This window comes from Lepeophtheirus salmonis, chromosome 13 (genome assembly GCF_016086655.4).
Source record: "Lepeophtheirus salmonis chromosome 13, UVic_Lsal_1.4, whole genome shotgun sequence".
NCBI classification, from domain to species: Eukaryota; Metazoa; Arthropoda; class Copepoda; order Siphonostomatoida; family Caligidae; genus Lepeophtheirus; species Lepeophtheirus salmonis.
This window is the reverse complement of record NC_052143.2, coordinates 41,224,066-41,247,842: the sequence shown is the minus strand read 5'-3', so window position 1 is coordinate 41,247,842 and position 23,777 is coordinate 41,224,066. Positions and strand designations below refer to the sequence as shown.

Sequence of the window (23,777 nt, the reverse complement as noted above, 5' to 3'; positions counted from 1 at the left end):
AAAAGCTGGACACACTACCAAGTGAATCTGAAAATTGTTTAGAGGTACAAAAAGTGAAGTTTTCCTCAATTGGCATGCAGTACATTAGAATGGCATCATGCTTTATAGTGACGACAAGTTATTTACTGTAACTTGGGAATTCAACAAGAAAAATGACAGAGCCTTGGCTAAACAATATGACAGTATTGATTCCAGCCAAAAATTTGCCCACAAAGTGCATAAACCAGAGTCAATCATGGCTTGGCGGCGCTATGGCTTCAAACGGAGCAAAATCATATATATTCCGGATTTCTGATGTGGTAAAAGTTAATTAATAAGTTTATCCAGGCTTTTTGAAGACAAAAGCGAAGCCCTGGATTGAAAAATAAATATATCTTAAAAATGAAATATTGTAGAAGGAAATTTTTTATATTTCGAAACATAAAAAATACATAAATTACTTCAAAACTTACAATAACAATAAATTAGAGTAGGATAAAAATTTGATATTTAATTACTTAAAAAGTTAACAGACAAAATGAGTCATCTTTCCTATTTTCCCAGTTAATTTATTTTTTATATAGCTCTTATTTAATTTATTAATATATATTTTAGTAGAATAAGTGTTCGAGTACGTATATATTTTTTTATAACTTCACAAGATTCATAAGGGTATTTACTATGAATAATTTTTATCAGTCTATCCATAACAAATGGTTTAGTATCTACATAGTTGCCGTGGAATTGATCAAATTCATCTTCCATTTTCTTTAAAAAGTTTATAAATTCTGTAGATGGTTTAATTAATCCACCTCTTGATAGAGTTTGTAGCCATTGACTATGCAGAACATTCTGGTTCCTTGTGTTCTTCTTGTTTAAAAAAAAAGTCCTTGAACGTTTCCTCTGTTATAGATTCATGATTTTCTGTTAAATCTTTTTCATCCAATATACTCCTTGTGACTCGTTGAATCATGAATGAGAGTGATTGTCGTTTTGAAAATTAACTGGAGGATTTTCAACAATAATCTTCTCAGAGCCACTGGTTACAATAATACGAAATCGATATATTGGTTCTACAACATTAGGATGAGAGCTAATTCGTCCAATACGTCTAATTCTGGAAAAAAAGTTTCGAAGACAATCCTGATTGAGGCGAGATGTCAATGCATAGGGAAGCTGAATTTCATTTTTTAAATCTTCCAACGACATCATCTTCGACTTTATTGAAATAATTATGCCTTTACGTTAAGGCTAAGAGAGATGACTTTGATAGGATAATTTTGTTATTGTGATTCCTTTTAAATTGTTTCATTTTTCCTACAACATTTATCAATGGAAGAAGAATGGCTCTTTCCAAATTCACCTCCAACCACATCCAAAAGTTTTATTTATTATAAGTTGTAAACTGCACGTGACATCAAACAATTTATCTACAAATTCGATAATATCAGCTGTTGTATGGCTAAATAATTCAGCGGCTGCCTGAACCCATTGTCTGACATTTCCAACTACATTTAAGTGATCAGAATCTAATTTATGACATATTCAAAGCTCCTCATTATCCTTATCTAATAGTTTTATAATTCTCTCGATTAAAATGAGAGTTCCATCCTCTAATTTGAAAGGCCTGCTCAATGATATGATTTCTGAGTAGCCTCAGTAAGTGAAGGACATCTGCAAACGCATATATACGTTTATCGTTGTTAGATGGATTAGAAATGTATATTTTATCAGTAGATAATCCTAATTCTATCCAATGGTGCATATTTTTGGGTCCCATAAACCATTCCAATAATACGAATCCCATTATTTTCGAATTCTAAAAAAAAACATTTAGAAGTAGCTCTTTTGTTATCGGACAATCCCAGTAGAAGAAAATGGGTTGCTTCCAAGGACTTATCAATCCACAAATGAAGTTAACCTGATTTCGAGACATAAAATAAGAGTAGTAGTATTAATTGCCGAAAAATAAAATATTATATCGAAATAGTGTAGATATAAATTTTCATGCTATCTGTAAAAATCAATGGATTTTTTTCAATGAATAGATTGAATAGAATTTATAACAAATTATGGTAAAAATAATTTATTTTTTAAATTATCGTAATACCAACAAATATATTGTACTACTTGATTCTAATTTTTATTGATTAATTGTTACTGAACGTCATTGAAGCAAATGTTTAAAAAAACAAAAACTGGTACATTTATTATAATTTATAGTTAAGTCATGGATTACTTTAGTAATTCATGGTTAAGTAATTCACGACAGCAAAATGTAAAAATACCCAGAAATTTAACAATTTTTCGACTCAATCTCTAAAAATGTTGAATTTGTTAGCTCAATTTGTGTTCCGATATGAAGAGTTCCACAAAAATTCGAGCACGATATGAAATAATTTTTTTTAAGTAAATATATTAAATTAATGCTAAGACATACGACTTTATTATCTCGTTTTTATCCAAGGCCTTCAATATTATACATTGATGTAACTGATTGGAATATCAAATAAATACAAAGAGGTATACCAAATAAATCATTATAAAAGCAAAAAACTGTTTCTTGGCGTTTTTCAATATATTTCATGAAAGGATACCTGTTTTGTTGTTTATGTAAATGTTCAGAAGATTGAATCACACTGATACACAATGAATCTCTAGAGTTATCAAAGGAAACTTCTTGTTTGTTAACATCATCATGGATAGATAAGCTGGTCGTAGCTCAAAGCATGATCATACATTAATGTATAAATTCACTTGTGGAATACTAAAAAAATGTCTGTTGGGTTATCCAATTTATACAACGGCCTCTGATAGCTTGATCTTGATGTTAATCCGTCTCAAAATATGATGACTAAATAAGCTGAAAATATATACCTTGATTTAGTTGCAAAATATTTTGGAATGGATTAATTCTTACCAGTGATATGTCAAATAGAGTGACTGTTCCAAGTTTTATTGCAGGACTCAATCACCAGTAACTATATAAATAAAAGTAGAATAGCGAAATTTATGAAGTTAATATAATAGTAATTTATCACTTATTACTATTTAAACGATAACTAAACAATATTATTTAATGAACTCTACAAATCGACTTTGACACCAGAAAAAACAATCTTTCTATTTAAATTGACCAGCGGTTGGTACGGTACAACAATTTGAAAAGGAGCGCTGGCCGATGTATGTTAATGGCATACCTTGTATTTATAGTTACCTTTCCCTGTTTATACTTTATAGTAATCCGTGATGTATATCATATAAATATTTCTGTTCTAATACATAGTAATTTAGTCGTATTAATGAAATATTGCAGGTGTTTGGATCTAGAATTAAATATGTAGCAATGATTCTGTTTGATTGTTTTATTGCTATTTGCTATTGCTATTTTCTTATTAGTATATCATAATTCAAATGCATTTACAGTGGTACTAGTAAATATTTCTGTTCTAATACATAGCAATTTAGTCGTATTAATGCAATATTGCAGGTGTTGATGTAGCACCGAATATGTAGCAATGATTTTGTTTGATTATTTTATTGCTATTTGCTATTGCTATTTCTTATTAGTATCTCATAATTCAAATGCATTTACAGTGGTACTAGTAAAACTGCACTGGGTTAGATTGCCCTGGAGGAAAATTGCCAGTTAGGAAAATTGCCCATATTTTTTTCAAACTTCATGATGAATAATAACACATTATAAATAGTGGATAAATAGCATAGGCTCTCTTAAAATATGGTTGAATACCCTCCGCCCTCGGATTGACCCGAAGGTAGTGTTGGGATTGCTAAAAACCACAGCCAATCCAACTAATGAACCCCTCTAATACCAAAAAATAGTTACAAGCCCTCGGGTTGCGTGGTTTACTTGGAGGTACCCCTTGATCCTTAAAAAAACGCCAATTCATCCAATATTCTGCCATATTTAGTGATTAATTTCCCCCCTCTTCCTCCTATATTGCAATAATATTACTCACACTTGAAGGTACTCCCTTGGGGGATGGAACAAACAAATATGTTTAGATATTTGTCATAAATAATATTATATTCTGAATTTATAATTTCCCCCTTCTTTTGTTATTATCCATCATGAAGTTTGAACAAAATAAGGGTCATAAATAATATTAAGTGAATTTATAATTTGTTATTATCAATCATTATGTTTGAACAAAATAAGGGCAATCTTCTCCAGGGCAGTTCTCCTTCGTGGCAGTTTTCCGCCAACAATTTACAGTACATGTTAAGATTTAAATATATTTTAAATATTAACGCCGGTATGTAAAAATGAATTAACTCTCGCAGTCGTTTTGTATTTAGAATCGTGCTTTTGTTAGTGAGGGCTCTAGAGACTCAAGAAGTTATCTTCTAAATAGTTATTAAAGCAAAATTTGTCCTTGTCTGACGATTAATTACTCAGGGCAATAAATAGTACCACTGCTAGTAAGTAATAACTCCGAGCAATCCGGTGTACTCCCGCTAGTATTAAATAAGCTAATAATTATTTTTCTGTAAAAATTATAAATACATTCTAAAGATGATGACGTGAATTAAATTAATGTTAGATATAAAAACCATCTAGGTTATCCCAAAAAAATGTGTTTATAAGAAAAGTTATTCAAAATTTTATAAAATGGACAAATTTTAAGAGTTTTGACAATAAAAAAATTATTGATAAGGTCCTGTGTACCGTGTAATGTATAAAGGTAGTTTCATAAATGTAAACAATTCGGGAACACGAATTGGAACTGCAGAAAATATGATGAATCGCCAGTGCCCACTGTGTCCATTGTGATAAGAAATTTAATGTAACTCTATATAATTTAAAAAAATAAAATATTGTAATAAATTTATTTAATGATAGTTAACGTAATTAGCTGTATTCATTTCCAGAAGAGATTTTCCTCAAATTTACCAACATAATCAAAGATAATTATATGCCAAACGTTTATAAACAAAAAAATCATGCTTTATTTTATTTGTCATAGTTTTTTACATGCTTGTAATGTACATAAATACTTTAAAAGGATGTATTACAATAATCCACTGATTAGTTAAATGATTCACAAACTGTGAGATGCAAAAAAAAAAAAAAGCGTTTCAATAAGAAAGATTAGATAAAAAAGTTTTCATTTTAAAAAACTTATTCATTTTATAACTCTTTAAATAGCACAAAAATATCATTAATTACTTTGAAACGCGTGGGAGTTCATCTAATTCTACTTTGAATTTACAAAGTTTGAAAAACAATGCATTTATTCAAAGGCGATGTATTTTTTTCCCTTATCGTTTGAAGAATACAACAACAGAAATTACTTCTCACATTTTCAATAAAGACTCCAAGTCATTTTCCACATAAAAATTAACCATTTTTGAAATAAAAAAATAAACACCTATAGGTTCGTATTACATTAATATATTACTCAACATTTGTTCCAGTATTTTCATGGACATGCACACATGACAATGGAGATTGTATTGTTTTTCTGTTTTTTTATGACGAAATTAAAAGAAAAAAAAGTTACGTAATCAAAATGTTTATTACAAACATCAAGCTTTTGGGATTGAGTAGAGAGGCCATCCAAAGTGTCCTTCTTTTGATAACTTTGTATACAGTATTAGTTAGTTAAATATTTATTACTGCTTGGTATACATACATAAAATAAAATTGTACAAATATAAGGCAACGAACACGATCACACAACGGGTATCTATTGATGAGATTGTTTGCACTTTGCCATCTTGCATTGAAGGAGAATTGAGAGATTTTATATTTGGGCTAATATGAGTTGAAGCTTGCGTATAGAAGTAATTTCTATTCAACTATTATGTGCTGAATAATCTTATGATGTACTTAGATATTCTTGTGGAAGTGTAAGAATTTCAGATCCATTTGAATAGAAAAAGTGAACATCATTTCAAGGAAGCTTTATTGTGAGCCTTCCATGCAATAAAACTGAATACAATTATCTGTTTTTCTATAACAGATATTAGTAGGGAGTATTTGACCAGTAACTTTTGAACATAAAGCATCAAAATCGGTCACTGAGTACATTTTACCAAAAAGTTTCTTCAGCTTGGATAATAATGAGATTTCAAACATCGATTCTTGAAACTGATATCCACAGAATTTATCTGTGTTTTTTTTTTACTCTTCCAGAGGTTATTTCGACTATCTGTAACAAAACTATCGTCTTGAAAATAAAGAAAGTAAAGTGCCTAGACTCCACCAACTTTCCTAAGAATCGCTCTAAGCCAGCCACTTTGTAATTATGAATCATGAGGCAAGGAGTTTAAAGACACTTTACGGTACTTTGGAGCATTTTTATATTTGGTAAACAACAGTAGTCTGGCATTAAGAAAAAAAATCTAAAACATTATTTCAAATTCATTAGGTATTTAAGGACAACCAAATAATTATTTCTTCAATTAATTGTTATTATTTATAAAATAATCGTTCAAAAAAGTAATTATAGAGCCAGTTTATTCAAAATACATCAATTTGCATACACCCTTTTTTAATTCCATTTTCGACAATATTGGCTTCACAATTATTAGAAAATTCTTTGACATAGAGTGAATAATCAAGGATTCCATCCAAATTGTACACATTTGGAACAATATAAAATAATATATAACAAACAAAAAAACCTTACCAGCAAGGAAAAAAGCGTATAATTAAAAGCATGAGTTTTCCATGTGTCAAGAATTCTGTAGCCAAACCTAATAAGGTTGAAGGTTTCAATGGACAATATATGGTTCTATGTTTTAAATAACAATAATAAATGTGGTTTTTAGCCGGCAGGCTAAAATGCCGTTGCATAGGGATTGTTGCATTATTAAAGAAAGGATATGTGTGAAGAACATAAGCTTTAGTGTCTGTAGCTCTCCTTTACAAAAAAATATCTGATGGTCGATAGGTACACATTTATAGTTAATTGCTATTATAATTACATAATTCCCTCAAACTCTTTGACTATTATCTATTTATAGGGTTTAGAATGAAGTAGGTTTGAATTCTATATCCTAGATTCATCACTTCAAGGATTCGAGTCCTTTGAGTGACTACGTAATGCAGCCTGTTTCGGATTCTTTGGACAAGATATTAGGTTAACGAAGAGACAATGACCATCGTTCTCATCTTTCTTTTCTGATTCCGGATTTTTCCAAATGTACTCACATTTACAGTTGTACTCAATTACGTATCTCCTTTCCTTGTGATCTCCTATAATCCAATCTTTGAGTGCCTCACCGAGTACTTTCAGTGGTTTACCTCGCCAGAGCCAACCGCCTCTTTTTCTGACATATCCTGGAACGAGTTAGAAATCACTGATAGTTGTTCATTAATACTGTTGTATTCGTCCTTATTGAGGAGGGATGACTACAGTCCCTTCCAGTTCAGTCCTGGATATCAGCCCTAAAAACTTATAAAGTTAGCGCCTTGATGACGTCACTCAACTTTATTTCTCATTTACTTAATAAGTTGTATTATTGACAGTTCTAAGTACCGGTCCCAAAGACTGATAAGACTCGTTCCAAGACTGGATTGAAGTGGACCGAATATATTTGGACCGACACAACACTATTCATTAATCCATTATTAGTCTTTTCCAATATGAATAATCCATTATGTCAAGTGATAAATTAGAACTTCTTCCATTCCTACTATTATCGTGTAAGTTTATTATTTAATTTATCTAAAGTATAACTATACTAAAAGATTCGAACTATATTCGAACCACATGCTACTGTGTCGGCTGTCAATAATTATAATTAATGAATAAATTAATAAAAAAAATATCATTCTGCAAATTAACACTCATTAATTTAAAATATTTATTTGTCATACTATAATTTCCGATTAAATTAAAATATGCAATCACATATATTAATATTTTAAATATCATTTTTTGGCCAATGTCACAAATTGTCCTTCGGCCAAATGTCTATTTTGCAAATTGTTCTCCGGCAAAAATGTTTCCGCCAATATTCGTAGAAATTCAAATAACTATAGTTGTCAAAAATATGACCTTAGACATACGACGATACTTTTTGTAGTTGCAACCAAAACTGTGTTTTTCCCACAAAGTTGTTACCATTATTATTTTATTCTTGAAGGGAGGACATTTAAGCATATATAAAGTAAGCAATAGTAAGTAATAGACAAAGAGGAGCAATTTGGATTTGTTATTGAGGTATATAGGTTATATTGTCGCACTCAGAGTAGAATTTCAAATCAACATGTCTGCTTATGTCATTGCAAGATACTGAGTGGGATTTGTGTTTATTTTCTTCATCTGATAGCTGTTCCAATAAAACGTCATTACATCAAAGCTGCTCGTCTCCAAAATATTCTTCAAATTGTCAGGATAACCGAGTTTTTTTTTACCATACCGGTAAGTCATATTTTTATCAACTATACAAATAACTATGTGTTCAGTAGCAAAAGTAGCACAACTGAAAGGTGATGAGCAATGCTAAGTAAATTTACACGTTAGTTAGATGCCTGGGCTGTAAATTATAAGCACTTTTGCTATTAAAAAAATAAATAAGAAAACTGAAAATTAACATGGCAACCTGGAATGTTTGAGAGGAAATTAACTTAACTGTTATGACGTTTCATTAAATTATCTAGGAGAAGCTATGATATGAAGGGAATAAATACAGGCATCACTACATAGGAGACATACATCTTAAAAATGTATGTTTATAAGGGTTTAGATCCTTGATGAAAAATACTCGTGCTATTCTCTAAAAAAGTTTAATTAACAAATGGAGGAACATTAGGGTGGAGCTTATTTTTTCAATGTTCGCAATATGAGGTCCTTCAGGTTTCTATATAGATCTTTTGTTATATAATAATTATTAGGTAATTTTGATAAATAATTGGAGGTAGTTCAACGGCCTTACAGTTTTAAAATTTGACATTTTTATTAGAAAAAAATGTGTTTGGGTTTTTTTCATCTATATAGTACCCAAAATATTATTTTTTTTGTGCAAAATAACAAATTTAGATTCACAAAATTTCTATGTACAATATTTTATAAATTCATTTTGACTTATTTGATAAAATACAGTAATATAGGTGTTTTTCTTCAAATAAAGATAATAAAAAGGTAGCCCAGGTTAAGGTCATCCACATATACATGTTTTTGTTTATCTAAGCAAACAATATGCGTTCTTTCAAATTTTTGGATATATCACTTAAATTGTTTGGCAGTGATACGCTAACCAACAAACAGACTGGCTGAAAGATACAATTGAATTATTTTGGAAACGTAGAATACGGAATTATCATCAAAATTTATTAAATACTGTTGATGGAAATTTTGTTTATTTTAATTTGCTATTTTTTTCTTTAGAAAAGTCTAAAATTTCAAAAAATTGTAAGACCTTTTGCTATCTCTAAATATTTTTCAAAATCATTTAAAATTAGAAAATGATATTTATATACTAAAAATAATATTTTGAGACCTTCAGGACCTCATATTTCAAAATTTTAAACATAAGGCTTCTCCCTTATTAACATTGAATACATACGTACATACTTATCACTCTTATTTGTGTCGTATAAATTATTTGTTTGGATAACTCAAAGTAACTATGAGTTTGGCCACTTTTTATTATATCCTATTAAATAATAAAAACTAAAAAAACTATTTGACGATATATTTATTCAATAAAATCCACATGTTAAAGATTAGTAGCTCATTTCTTTTAAAAATGAAATATTTGGCCATGTACAGAAAATAAAAATATTTAGAAAATTGAAAGTGATGAAATTAATTAAGTAATTATTTTGTAATTATACAGTATAATTATAAACAATGTTCACGTGATAAGTGAATAATAACATGGAAATATTAGGAAATAATGGGGTTCCCAAATAAAAAAAACAAATAAGTGAAAATAATGTAATTATTTTCACTTATATCTCATCCTTTTATTGAACAATATTTGTTATTGTTTTTTGGTAATGAAGAATTAACAACGTTCAAACATGCAATAATTAATTAGTAACCTTATTAAATTGGATTTTTTAAAACTATAAATGAGCTTTTAATGTAAATACTAAATATAAATATATATTTTAGTTTATTTAGCCTCATTTTTCTTCAACTAATCTTGGGACCTTTGAACATTGGACACTTACATTCTATTTAATTTATTTTTTCAACGTATTTGATTTGAATTAATTTTTGATTGGGTAGATACAAATTTGGTCAGCTTCATTTTGAATTTAGTCTTCTTCATAATATTAGCTTGAATTTTAATAAGATATTTCTCTTCATGATCAGTCTTGTCTGAGTGGAGAGATAAAGTTGATTTTTTTTCATAAATTTCATGTTTTTTATTCTAGGTTACATTTTTATTTTGGATACATTTTGACAAAATTTATTAAAATACGAATTGGACAATAACCAAATAAAATGTGCTTATTTGTTTTTCTTGGTTAATCATTAGGTTTGAAACTCTAATTTAGATACCACTAGGAGTGTTCTATATTTCTTCATTTATGGTCACTTAGCCCCAAAAGTTATCATCACTGCAATTTAATTATATTATATATATATATATGTATAGGATCATTTTGGTACTAGGAAAACTGCCCAGGGAAAAATTGCCCTTGAGAAAATTGCCAGCAATTTATTCAAACTTTCAGGATGAATAATAACACAATATAAATTCCCTTAATATTATTTATGACAAATATTCAAACACATTTTTTCCAATCCAATCTTCTAAGAAATAAATCGAGAGGATTGATAAAGAGAGGGGGAAGAAATAGCTTAGGGCCCTTAAAATATGGTTGAATACCCTCCGCCCTCAGATTGTCTCAGGGGTAGTGTGGGATTGCTAAAAACCCCGCCAGTACATCCAAAAAAAACCTTTAATACCAAAAAATAGTTCAAGCTCTCAGTTTGCAAATTGAAAAACGCATTTTTTTTTCTGTGTTTTTACGCCATTTAATTCTTTTTTCTTATGGATGCTACGTTACATGCAAATAACATTATTTGTATTTCAATAGTCATATCAATAATTGTTTTTTCTTTAATTTTGTAATGGATAAACTTAATTTGAAATAACTTTTTTATTTTTGGAAAGGTCAGAGTATCGAACTGATTTCTGTTGGAAATAATTTATCCAATCATGAGAGTAAATAGTAAATAAAATACAATTTTGTTTAGACAAATATATATATTTCATAAATTCCTTCATAAAATAAAACAATTCATTTCTTATAGTAATTTTTAAAGACTTAAAATAGATGTAAATTATTGATAAATCTTTTAAAATACATTAATAATATTCAGTGAATTTATAATGTGTTTTTATTCATCATGAAGTTTTAAAAACACGGGTAATTTTCTCTCGGCAAAGTTCCTAACTGGTAATTTTCCTCCATAGCAATTTTCTCCCAGCTAGTTTTCCGTTCACGGATCATTTTTTTTTGGGGTGGAGGACTACAGAAACTTTAACCCCTCCAAAAAGGGTCTAGCGACGTCAATTGATGTAACTATGTCGACGCAGAAGTGTCTACATAGTTTTTGTCTGGAGATAGTCTTATTTGGAAATTACCAATCATGAAGTATAGGAGTTAGGGCTACTCTCTTGTAATCAGTTTTAAATTCATAACATGAGGTATTAGTAAAAATACCTCATGTTTATGATTTGGAAAATAAAAACAAAATAGTCAATTTCGAAATGCATTATTGATGCAGTATTAGAGTCAGGAAAAGTTAACCAGGAAATTTATATATCTTAAAAGTAAAAAGCAACACACCATAACTTCTTTTTTGAGAAATACTTTTTAGCGTGTGTATGTGTAAGAGAAAGAGACAAGGTGGGGGGTATATATTTATACTTAGTGATGAAAATCGTGTGTAAAATGGGGATATTAAAAAAAGAAACTGAAAATATATGGTAATCCTGACAATTCGAAGAATGTTTCGGAGGAGATCAGCTACAATCAGGTTTGACAATGGAGGAAGGAGAGAAAGAAATACACAAGGATATTGGTAAGAATTACTCCGTTGTCGATCCCCAATTCTACTCTAAGTCCAACAAGGACTTACACTTACAACTCTGCAACAAGTCCTCCGGGTTACGCTCCGTCTTTTATGAGGCACACGAATGTTTAATCCATTTTTGAATATAATATAATCTATTTAGCAAAAGATCTTATTCACTGTTTAGAAATTAAATAAAAATGACAAAGGCTAAGGAAAGGATAGAATCGCCGTATCTCATGGACAACATGTTCGGGAGAAGTTGTTCTCTTGAATTTAATGTGTGTACGTTCGCGCCAACGTGATTCCTAGAGAAAGAAATATACTATATATATATGGATTTCAGCAAAAGATTCCTAGGTTAGATGGAGCAATTGCAATACTATAATGTTGACTTATACTTAATCAATGCAAATCCATCTAAACAATTAAAGGAACATAAAAAAAATGAAAAAATCACAGGATTTACATCACACGAAGTCACAGGTCCGATGATGAGAGAAAAATATCTATATTGTTCCTAATTACTTATCATATTTTTTTTATTATTCCTCTCTGAGCAAATATTTTCTCAAATAATTAACTAAATGTTTTTTAAGAGGACTCACAAGTGTATCATTTTATAATAAATATATGTATATTTCCTCTAAGCATTTATTTAATTAATTTTTTCATACCATTTTTTTTGTAATTCGCTTTTAAATTTTATTCAAAGAATTTGTTATCATATTTTTGTCCCACATAAATGAAGGTTTCAGCAATTTTAATATTGGGCGATCCTACGCCACTGTTTGATAAATCATGGAATAATAAATATTCCGTGTCCACTCATTTAGGTGCACATGCATCTTTTCAGCAGGGCCTTGTCGACACAGATCATATTTTCAAGCTGATTTTTAGGGGCAGTATAATTTGATCGTGGTTTAAGTATATGTATTTGCATCTCAAATCCTGGTAATTCTTTTTAGATCTAAATTTCATAATAGAGCTATATTTTCTTTTCGAAAACAATTCCATGCAGACTAAAATATTCATGTACTAATATTATTTAAATAAAAAAAAACATTCAAAACTATCAGGGATTAATAAGGCATGAGCAAAGTTTAAAAAAAAATATTATCCGCAAGGTGGTGTGACAGTCTGTAGCTTATTGTTTAAATGAGTTGTCTGCAAGCTATGACTCATACTAAGGATAATTTTTACAGCACCTTCTATGATGGTAACATACAGCTATATTTTATATTCAATAATATTATCATTCACAGAGTTATATTATTTTGTCGCAAGGCGGCATCACACTGTGTCACATTGTTTACAAACTAATATAAGTAAACAAAGCTGATGCCCTATTAATACAAACTTTCATAAATGACTTGTATAATCCTGATTGGAATTACCTCAATCACAAGTACAAATAAAAAACTAGATCATATCATCTCAAATTAATTCAACAACATCAGTGGTCTTAAATAATCATTCACAACAAAATAAATGTCCACATGTTCATGCATAAGAATGGAGTTTTCAGATGAGGAATGTTCCATTTACTCCCACCTTTTGTGTATGTCTGTTTTTTGTGTGTGTCTTGAAATAGACTCTCCTATTATGTCGGAAGAGTTTGTCCCTCAATAGTGCTTCCCAATGGTAATCTTAATAAATTCGAATGGATTATACTGACATGTATCTATCATTGGAAATTATGTATCGTGAAATGGATAAAACAATAATTTAGATTATCCTCATTGTACTAATGTATTCATTTATGTATGAAATTAACAGAAATAAGGAAAATTTTAAGCGCATTGTAGAGAGTAATGCGTAAAGGAAGCACTTTAAAAAGAAGCTGTGCTGATCTTAATACACAGATAAGTGCCATGCATAAAAAAATCACGGTACTATTGTAGCTCTTGATTCACGTTACGCTATTTGATGCAATATTAGAAAATAAAACATTTTTAATATTACATAGGACCATTGGAAGGGTTCTAGGACACTTTGCCGAACAAATACATAGCTAAATGACCACTTTTGCCCCAAATAAAATATATTATATTGTATGATGGTTCATGCTGCAATACCATGTAATAATGATATCTATTTATGTTACATAAATTTTAAAGGACTAAATCTTTTCTTATTTGCCACAAATTGCAATGATCAAGTGTCCATTAATTCATTATTGTCTCTGACTCTACAGGGTAGGGCATCAAAACGCAGACTGTTAATTAATGTTTATTTTCTCATTAATATGATAAGATTAAGTGATTATGTTTTGATATTCTGATTTCTCTGTCCTTTTTTACATAAACAAACTATACTAAACATGTAGTTATTTTATCATCATGAGCGGGCAACAAGCAAAAAGGCAGCACATCTCAGATCTCCTAGATGCTGGGGTTGATGTGCTGAAGATTACGGACATTTTTGAGTGTTCTAAGAACCAGTTTTTAAATTGAGCAAAATGAAAAAAAAAAAAAAAAAAAAGAAAAATGGAGTAGACCTCTCCAGGATGTCAGGAAGTGGAGGGCATAATTTAAAAAGGGATACGAAGTTCTTGTTATGTTAAGAGAATAATATAAAGTAGGGTGCCACTAAGTCCATGAATCGCCTCACCAGCAACTTCTCTGTGGCCCCTAGGACCATCAGGAGGGTCATAAAGCACAACTTGGGATTAGTTTCTTTCACAAAGACACCATACCCCCTTCTGTTAGAGGGTAGGAAAGCCAAGGGGCTCGAGAGGTGCAAGAAACTCCTCACATGGATAAAGGCAAATGGGTAAATTGTGAAAACTTTCTCTAACAAAATATTTTCATAGATGAACAATTCCATAACCACCGGAACGACCGCTGGCTTGTGCAAACAAGAGAAAACATCCAAGGGGTTTACCATATCAAATATCTCTTATATTTGAATTTTTTGTCCAAAAATTTAAATTTTTTTGATGAACAACTTTCGATTTTGAAATTTTTTTAGAATACCCATTGTTTAAAAAAAAATTGTGCTAAGTTGTGGATTTTTGAAAAAAAAAAACAATTTAATATTGAATTATATATTTGACAATTTTTTTTTCTCAAATTTATATTTCAAATTAAAAAAAAAAAAGAAATAATATTTGAAACTTAATTTTGAAACTTTTTGCCAATAATTTAACCAAGCCCCCCTCCCCCTGAAATATAATCTTGTGGATGCCCCTGATAAAAAAATGGGACTTTAACTATTTTGAAAATATTAAATATCTAAATCGGTATTGGGAATTTTTACTAGAATCTCATCAGAATCGGTATTGGTTTTTTTTTTGGAATAGTCCTTTCACCAACAACAAAGTACCCCAATGCAGCAGACAATATTTAAAAAAGAGGATATGACTTGGGAAATGGAAAAGAGCTAGAGCTTCAAAAAATGTCATTACACAATTTTTTTTCATAATAAAGGTAGTAAAATTTTTTTACGGACTATCTTTCCTTAAAAAATGTGTTTAACAATATATTCTTAGACCCAAATATTCACCCAAAATTAACTATTTCCCTCCCAAGTACGCATAAGGCATGGCAGTGATGAAAGGTTTGGAATAACTGGCCTAGGATAATGTCACACATACTTAGAGTCGACATTTATATATTGGAAAAAAAAAGAGTTGGAGGTGAAGGTGGGAGTGAGGTCTATGGTACAATCATTTAATATAGCATTAGTTCAGGGAAATTTAGTTATTATATTTAAATTCATATGTACTTATTTTATTATGCATTTTTTTAATGTTAATTTATTTTGTAAGATGGAGCTGCACTGATTTAGTATAAGTAAACATTATTGTAGTACATTTACTCCAACTAACCTAGGAATCTTGTGAGAGGTCCATATACATAAAGGATATTTCCTTCTCTAAGAACAACCGAGACGAGAACCTACGCACACTAAGTTCAAGAGAATGAATCTTGCGAGTGCGTTGTCCACTGAGCTATGTTGTTACATATATTTTTCAAATAGTGTAACCTAAACTAGGCGAGAATGCTTAGTTCAGAGGAATAAGTTAACACCACGACGACCAAATAAATAATGAACAGTAAAGAAAAAAGAGTACACGCACCAACCGTTTTTCCTTTTCTAATATTTAAATTTAGTTTTTTCATTATAAAGATGTCAACTTTACACATACTTTTAGAAAAGGAATACATTAATAGGACAATCGTGAACCTGACTTAATTAGTCTAAACGACAATTGAATGGGGACATATTAACACGCAGTATTTTTAATGCCCACACGCTTTTGATCCTTACGTATCATCTTTTTTTTTCATTACTAGATTGTGTAATGTAAAATAGGTCATCTCACACGTAACACAGCCATGGATGTATTTACCTTTTAGACCTTTATTTATAGGGCAATTTCTTATCATACTTACATAAATAAATTCTAATGCAGTTGTGGAGCATGAATTATACTCTTATTTCATTTCTTCAAACTATATGTAACTAAATATAAATTACAATTTTTTCATAATGAATTTTGCACATCTTAATTCCTACTACACCGTAAATATAAATGAATTGTCCACTCTTATATATTACATACACGCTATTTGTATGATGGAAAAATTCTTACATTTAAATGGAATTTGTGCTCCTAAAAAAGAAAAACAAGCAACATAGAATGTTTTCATTGAAACAATATTAATTTTCGTCATGTTTTCCCACATGTAGAGTTGTTTTTATTTAGTCAAGAAAGGAAAATATTTGTTTTAACAAGACAAAACATTTAAAAATATTTTATCTCTTCATTCTCATTCAAAAAACATTCGTTGACAAACACATTTTGTCTAGTTATAGCTGACAAAAGTAACGCTGCTCTCAAAATTGAGTCTAGATTTGATTTGTTTTATCTAACGAATTATCGTCAATTACAATCAGCATTTGATTATCATTAATAATCATTTGGAAAATCCAAAAATTCCACTTTAAGTAGAAAACAATTATGGCCACAATTAGAGTCAGAGCCTCAAAGCATCTTCTAACATAGGAGAATCAGGCAGACGGAATCAGCAAAGGTAAAATTCTTTTTAACCTAATGAAGTGCATCATTGACACTAAACATAACCGTAGAAACGATAGATGGATCTGTTTGGACCCTCATGAGGTCCAACCAGTCATGAAAAAAAAGAATCCTGCTTCGGTTATGGTCTTGGAGGACATCAGCATGAAACGACAAGTTATGTCCCCCACTTCTTCCAAAAGGGCCAGAAGGTGACCAATGAGGTCTACAAGGACATTCTCAAGGACCTGGTCATCTCATGGATGAATGAAGTCACTAATGGGAAGACAAATATATTCCAGAGAGAATCAGCATCTGCTCATAAGGCCAAGATTGTCCAAGATAAATTAGAACAAAACGTGCCTCCATTCAATTGACCAGCCAACAGCCCTAACCTCATTCCATATGATTTTTACTTGTGGGGCAGGGTGGAGAGGATCGCTTGCAAGAATAATCATGCCTCAATTGCGCCCTTGAAGGCCTCCATAGTCAATACAAATAAGGACCTGGATCTGCAAGAGGTAGCAAGGGCGTGCAAGATATTCAAGCGCCGTGTAGAGATCGTGATCGAGAATAAAGACTTTCATTATGAATAAACATCTTATATTTAATGTGGCTTTTGAATGAATAAGAAATAATCTTTCAATCTCTGATGCAAGTCTCATAATTAGCCGTTAAAGTCATTCCGGATTTACCTTATCCACCCTGTATATATGAAGAAAAAAATTAATCGGGATTTTTTTCTTTTTCTTGATTTAAAAAATTTTTTTCCTTGAATTCATCATAGCAGTTGTACTGATTAAGTATATGTATAAATAAACAATATAGTAATAAAATTATTCCATCCGCCATACCAATTGTCTTTAAAGTCCACATTCATAATGTATATGTATTTCCTTTTCTAGGAGGGACCCAGTATCGAACCTTCACAAATTGAATTTATGAGAATATAACTTCTCATGAGCGCGTTGTAAACCGAGTTACGTTGCTCCATTTTTATTTCGGGCGTAATGCAAGTGTGACCATCAATCTTCCCCCCCCCCCGAACATGTCCTCTTTTAAATATTGACCGAAGAGTCCAAGTATATGTCCGTTTTTATTGATTAAGTAAATTTTCATGTAACTTAAAATGAAAGCCAAATCAAAAGTATAGAAATAGAGAAAGACGGAATACATAAAATAACTGGCTCGACTAAGTACAATTTATGAGTAGAAAAGGATTTAGTACAAATAGAGGCAAAATACTAGGTTAGTAAGTATATGATTTATTATAGTAAATATTTAGGTACCCTATTTTTATGTACCAGGTTGCATTTACATACACAATGAACAAAAATACCTATGTATTATGTTTATCTTCAACGTATGTCTTCTACAGGAGAAAACAAAAGTCAAATAAATCATGTGAAGGAGTCAATTAAGTAACTTATTTATTTGGAATGAAAAAGATTCTTATAAAAAATCGCATTTAAAATTAATTATATTATATTTTGCATATTTTATAAATGATATTTTAGATCGTCTATTCCCAATTTACAACCAATAATTTTACACTAAAGCCTTCAGAATAAAAGTCCCGTTATACCATTTTCATAATCTTAAAAGGATCATATTAAGTGAGTCCATTCGAGTGTTGTAGGATCTATGGGGACCTGGGCTTCTCTAATTTAAGAGTGTAGGAGTCCTAATATATTTTGCCCCGCTTTAAAAAAAATCATTAATATGAAGCCACCCCAGAATTAGTGGGAAATAAGATATCTCAATTAAAGAAGGTATGTTACGTTTTATCTTGATATATAATATATATCTAGAAAATGGGTACTGGGTAAACTAGTGATGACAATCGCATGTATTTTAGGAAAAAAAAAAAAAAATAGAAACCAAAAATCAACAAGGTAACCATTACAATTTGAAGAATGTTTGGAGCAGGGCAGCTTCGCTGCCATGACATTTTAATAGATCAGCCAAATCAGCTGTGACAAAGGAAGAAGGAGAGAAAGAAACAAACAAGAACATTGGCAAAAATTACTCGGATGTCAATCTTCCATTCTACTTGGAGTCCAATAAGGGCATACAATCACAACTCTGCTACAAATCTTCAAGGTTACTCCACGTCTTTTTGAGGACACACGAATGTTCATTCAGGTTTTGAATATAATTGTATGCAATTGAAAAGGAAGTTCACTCCTCAGGAGTCAAATAATAATGACAACAGCCCAGGAAAAGAAAATTACTTTAATTTTGTCAGATTACCAATAAAAAAAATAGACAAGCTAAAAATACACCGTATTTTGATCACTTAGATACACTTACAAGTAGCAAAAATACGACCAATATATTAGTTGTTATTACAAACATAAATGTTACGTGCACTAAATAAAATATTAAATTTTTTTCTCTAAATTAATTTCAAACATTCAAATTTTTTGAAAATTAATTTTAAATATTAAATTTTTTTTGAAAATTAATTTCAAATATTAAATTTTCTAAATAATCCTTAATGGGTGGATGGAGCTATATCCCCTCCAGCCCACCCCCTGCGGACGCCTCTGGATTAAAATGTATTTGTTTTTCTTCAAAATGAAAAATAAGGATTATATTCTTAAATATTATTTGAGAAAAGGAACTTTAATGAAGCTTTTGAAATTCAACAACAGCTGACCAATAATTAATTTTTTTTAATTTTATTGGAATGGAAGGTAAAATGTGGCAATATTCTCTCATTAGCATTAACAACGAATAAGTTGTTCCATGTTTTCTTGTTTTTGTAATTAATAAAAACTCCTTACTCATTCTACGACTCGGTCACCTTTGACAATTGATATTTTATAACTAATTTACGAATAAACTATAAACCTTTTTTTTTTGCAACCTGTTATATATAAAACCTTTTTGTTCAATGTTCATTCATGAAATTTTAACAAAATGTTTAAGTCTTGATATACGGATGAGTGTATCAAAAACAAAAACCACTTAGCAATCTTGATTAAGGGTTTAGAATTATACTCTACTTTGTCTCATCATAATTGATTACACATTATAAAATGTTATATATTTAGGAGAAAGAAGACACCTGTATGATGACTTCTACGATGAACTTATAGAGATCATTTATTTTGTTCAGAAAGAGGCTTGACATAATAATCCACCTTTTTTAAATAGGTATGTATTTAAAGATATTCTGCACCTTATATGTAATTTGAATTTTCTCTACGATATTTATGTCTAAAAACTTTATGAAATATGAAAAGTCCTAGCTCAAAGCAAAGTTTATATAATAGGAAAATTATCCAACAGAGTAATTTGAAGTTTTGACAGTAATTCTAATTCCTCTTAGTGTTTAAAATCGGAGGTCCTGTCAAATTTTGATTGGATAGAGGATGCCCTATTGGTTATTCTTGTTGGTATACCCAACAGTCCCTATAGAGCGTTTTCACTGATATCACAAATGAAAAGGGTGTGTCACCAAGCTAGAGGGAATGTACTATTTACTAAATTTATATATTTATTGTGACGTCACGAAAAACACTATAAGGACAAAAACAGAGGCTACTATATTTTAAATACATATAATAACAATGATATGATTCGGGATTCTATTTTTCACTATGTGAGGTAATTATTATAAAATTTGCCTTAGTTGTTAATTAGTTCTGCTAGCTGCATTTACATGTTTTATAATTAAGTAGAGGTGCAATAAAACTTTAAGATTCCGTCTGATAACGTTATAAATCTTGCGGATGCATCAAAATCGGACACAGAATCCTTTCCATAGAATAGTCTATACAAAAATTCCCCATTCATAGACGAGTTTAGGAGCCATTGATGTCATTATCAATCAATATTCACTATTATTTATAATAAAAATGTCAAACTGTTATCTTGGATATAAGATACAACAAGTTCTGCTAAACTAATTCAGCTGTTAATAATATCCTATAACATTAGGGAAAAGTTTGTCTTTTAGAGGGTGTTGTATAATTTAGGACGTTCTTCAAGGACAAATAACAAGAACGGCACCAATTTTAAGTCCCATACTATGAACAGCTGCAATCCTATATTTTAATATAAATTAGATCAATATCGTAGAATATATATATATGATTCATGTATAGCGTGCGGCTGTTGTTTAACAACGAACTTTGAGAGGATGCAACAGCTGTACATACGCAGGTAGGACGTTATTTGTTGTTTTAGCAAGTAGTTGGTTAGAAGTCCTTGTGTGTCCTTTTTAGGATTTGTGCGGGAAGAGACAATATTAAGATTGCAAACTTTTTAAACCTGGACAGATCCTTTTTTCTGAAGAGCCAAGAAGGAGCTGAGTGGCGATTATTCTGGCAACAAGACTCTACTCCATGTCACAATGGTATAAAAACGTTGACCTAGTTGTCATAATCATTTTTTACTATGTTGGATCCAGTGTTTGGGCTCCAAGCTCACTGACCCTCAATCCTTAAACTTTTTTTGTGGTGTGAGGTTAAGAGACGAACCAACAGATCCTTCTGCAACACAAAATCCGAGCTGATGTTCAGGATTCGGGAGTAATTGCTGAATCTGCCAAATGAGACTGTCATCAAGATTTTGTCTTTTTTCGAGGTCGGGTTGAGGTTGTTATTGTCACCAAAGGTGATTATATTGAATAATGACAATTTTTTATTTATTTAGCTTTCATTTGGTGTGGATTTTATTAAAATCGAATGATTAGCTTAGGAGAAAATCTATTAACAAATTTGTGTAGGTTCTTAAACAGAGGTCACGCCCAGTAGATACATATACACGTATGTTATACATCTGAATAATTACTCTTAAATAAGAAGTCCACAGAAAATTTGATGAATGGACTCAAACTTTATTTAAAAGCCTGATTATATTCTACAAACAAGTATGGATATGTTTTATTTGTTTATTTGATTATAACGGTTTTTATTATTTCCAAGGACGTTGCATTGATAAAACTAATTGACCTTTTCATTTTGTACCTATAATATCTTACAGGTAAACAAGGAATGTCCAAGAAATGCATATCATACTTATTATATAAGATGCTATAGCTGTTTGACATGGTAAAAAAAGATCGTTAAAAAATAGACAAATAACGTTAACAGCTCCTGACGAAATAAAAAATGGTAATTCCTTTACTATATCAAAAAATATATCTTTCAAGAGTGGCTAATATTGATTTTTAATCTATTTTATGGTTATTAAGTATCAGAGCAAATGTAATTAAGTTTTTTATTGAATAATAATAAAAAGGATATACTTTTTTTCTGTGTAATATTGACTGACTATGAATATGAGTGATCCTTCAAGATTAATTTAATCTATGGTATTAATTTTTTCATAAAAACATTTTTAAAACCATAAACAAATATATCGTTTTTATCTTCAACAATAATAATTAATCAACAAAACCTATGATAAAATTGAGTTTCATTCTACGTATTGATTATATTTTTAGAAACTTTTTTATAATGAACATTTTGATGTTTATAGGAAAATATACAATACCTATCGCATTAATCTAAGTTCATTGTTGTTAAAATATGAGCCAAAATATTATTGAACATACACAAATACGACTTTTTCAAAGTAGAATTACGTCATAACAGGATACTTATGGTTATTATATAATGTATCTATACACTACACTAATTCTCATATATAAATAGAAGTGATTCAAGATCAATAATTTTTTTGGTTTGTTCCATTATGATTTTTTTCTTGCCAGATTTGGATACCAATGCTTCGGTAAAGAAATTCTGTCTACCATTTAAGGACATAAAAAAAATCTTTTTCCTTTTTGGTTTAGACCAATTTTTTTTTTGGTCTTATTCTATGAGCTGGTTATTTACCCATTAAATTTATACGAGTCATATGCATAACAAGACGGAAAAAGTCTTGAAACCATTCTCAATCACATTTTAATAGGTTTAGTGATTTAAATTAAAAAGTTCCATTAACTAAACTAAAGCTTAGACTCTCAGCTGTCAATTAATATAGAGAAGGTAACAACGAAATAGTTTGCTGTTGCAGTTTCCCTCTTTTCTTATGGTTATGATGACGAAATTGCACAATACTTTTTTGTAGTGAAATATAGACATAAACGTTTCACATAGTAGCCAAAACAACGCCATGGAGTCTACAATAGAAGTTATGAGGATTTTGCTAAATAACGATCTAGATATTAGGAATGTTAACGTCTCTCATATGACAGGGATCAACATGAGCTCGGTTAATAGGACTCTGCCCCCTGCCACACTTCCAAAACGACTCAGGATTGGTTCAAGACACACTGCTACGACTAGGTGTCTAAAGATATATGGCCTCTAGCTCTCTTGACATGAATCTGATGGATTATTTTGTCTAGAGCTACCTTGAATTAAAGGTCAACAGATGTCCTCATACCACCAAGAAGTCCTTAATCAACTTTATCGTCCTGGAATGTAAGAATTTAGATCATACTTTAGCTTCCAGAGCCAGTACGGTTCAGGACTTGAAATGATGACAATAGAGGCTATATTGAGTCACATATATTCTCAAAGATTGTATCTGATTCCAAGGTTTTAAAAAAAAATAACAATTTTATGTTAATTTAAAGTATATTGATTTAAAGTGCCGAATTTCGTTGTTATACCATGAATAAAATATAGAGAAGCAAACAAAAAAAAAACAAAAAAAACTGAGCTTACAGTGGGGTTTTAGTCCACTCCAGCAACACGACGTAAGGCATCATGAAGAATTTAAAGGTCAGTAAGACAACT

At 30.2% G+C, this 23,777-nt stretch overlaps 1 long non-coding RNA gene across 1 annotated transcript; it reads right to left on the bottom strand.

Annotated features, from left to right (window-relative positions):
* Positions 1-502: 502 nt before the first annotated feature.
* LOC139907064 (uncharacterized) lies at positions 503-16,526 on the bottom strand. The gene is made up of 3 exons (XR_011783379.1): positions 16,391-16,526; positions 2,900-2,960; positions 503-2,842 (listed from the first exon to the last, which is right to left on the bottom strand). It is a non-coding gene; the product is annotated as an uncharacterized lncRNA (long non-coding RNA).
* Positions 16,527-23,777: the final 7,251 nt, after the last annotated feature.